A 2,183-nucleotide genomic window follows, 5' to 3' on the forward strand; every position below is an offset into this window, starting at 1 on the left:
TATATATATATATATATAAAGATCAGTTTAAATTCTTCCAAGCTAAAAATAAATTAATATTGATACAAAACTGCCATAGTTTCCCTTTAAGATACACTGCATGGCCAATACTTTGATCAACAGTTTGTGAACACCTGGAGAATAGGATCTCCAACGAGCACCCATATAAGGTTGTTAGACATCCCATTCCAGAACCATGGCCCTCAATATACTGCATTGCCCCCATTTGTGACTAAACCATCTTCCACTCTTCTGGGAAGGCTTTCTACAAGATTTTGGAGGGTGTCTGTGGGGATTGGTGCCCATTTGTGAGGTCAGGTATTGATGTTGGATGAGAAGATCTGGCTCACAATCAGCATTCCAATTCATCCCAAAGGTGTTCAGTAGGGTTGAGGTCAGGGATATGTGCATTTGAGTTCCTCCACACCAAACTGGTCACACCATGTCTTCATGGAGTTGGCTTTGTACACAGGGGACAGTCATGCGGGGAACAGAAAAGGGTCTTCACCAAACTGTGACCTCAAGGCTGGAAGAGCACAATTGTGTACAATGTCTTTGCATGATGTAGCATTAACAGAACCTTCACTGGAGATGCCTGAACTTTATTATTTGAAGGGGGTCCACATACCTTTGCCACATTGATAGGTAAAATTGCCAGGTGCCCACAAACTCTTGGCTTTATTTTGTATAATTAAAAGAAGACAGTGAATGAGCAAGCTTTTTTATCTTTTCGTCTTAAAACAAATCCTCTAACTATATCCTGAGCCTTCAGTTTTAGACCGGGGTAGTCTGACCTATGACCTGGGTTCTGCCCTCTCCCACACCCAATGACAGCAGTCAGAATTAGAAACTCAATACCGTTGTAAGTTTTGTTATGTAATGTGACGTGTGCAATAGCCCCAGCCACATCACACTGTTTCCCTGTGCCTCTCTTAATTGAAACACTTGGAATTAAAGGAGAACTATGGGGTCAGTGTTTTTCCCCATAGTTCTCCTTAGGGTAACGGGAGGACACAAACTAGCGTCCTCCCGTCACCCTAAGCTCAGTATATAGAGAGCTACAGCTCGCGATATACTGAGACCCCGCAGCCGGAGCGGATCCCGACGTAGATGACGGGATCCGCCCAGCTGCGTGAGTGACAGCTGGCTCTGCCTATCTAGAGGCAGAGCCAGCTGTACCCGCCCCCTCCCCCGTCCTTTCCGCCAGTCAGCGCTGGCAGATCGGAGCGGGGAGAGGGGAATCCAGCCCTCCCCCTGTCACGGCAGAGAGCCGTGACAGGATCGAGAGGTGGCGAACCTGGTATGTGTTCGCTCACCTCCCGATCTACTGAGCCGACCTGTGACAGTCTCATTGTCACAGGTCGGCTAGAACTATGAGGTGAGTGGAAATCACTCATCTCATAGTTCTCCTTTAAAAAATGTAAAAAAAAAAGTTAAAATGCATTCATGAAGACACACACACACAGAACTCTAATAGTGAAGCCAAACTAGATATGAAACATGAGAGAGCTGATGTAGAGAATTTGAGGATCACCACAGTGGTAAAAGCATTAATATGGTAATTTGTGGCAAAAGATCAGAAAAAGGTCAGAATACTCTGTTGTTGTGTTTATTTTATATATACAGGAACCGATCTGAGGCGCGCAGTCAAAGACTTACCGACAGCAATGTACAAATGTGATAACTCTGATTCAGATTAGGATTATTTTCATGAAATAAAAGAGTATAAAGGTGATATAAATATAACGGTGATGACAGCACATCGCTGACAAATAATCTGTTATTCAATAGACAGAAATGTATGTCTCTAATGACTCTTTTATGTAAAATGCATGCCCCGGGTCTCAGCCGGTAGATATACCTCCGATGTCTGTGAAATAACTTGAAGTAATTGGTCTCTATGGAACCCAAATGCCCGGAGTGTATTTCACAGCTGATGGTCCCTAGGGAAACGAGTCCTAATAATTATGGGAGCGATATTAATTGGGCAAATAAAGAAAAACAAAGCTTGAGGAAATAAATAAGAGATAAAATAGAGTCCATTAATATTATTATGGTATTAAAGTGACACTAGACTCCATTGTTAAATCATAAAAATACATTCAAGTCCCTGAACTCTGAACAAAAATGTATCTTATTTGTGTGTCACTCGGCTGTAGATCCTCCAATCATCTCTGACACTG

This window comes from Nanorana parkeri, unplaced genomic scaffold (assembly GCF_000935625.1).
Source record: "Nanorana parkeri isolate BGI_ZX_2015 unplaced genomic scaffold, ASM93562v1 scaffold212, whole genome shotgun sequence".
In the NCBI taxonomy this organism is placed as follows: Eukaryota; Metazoa; Chordata; class Amphibia; order Anura; family Dicroglossidae; genus Nanorana; species Nanorana parkeri.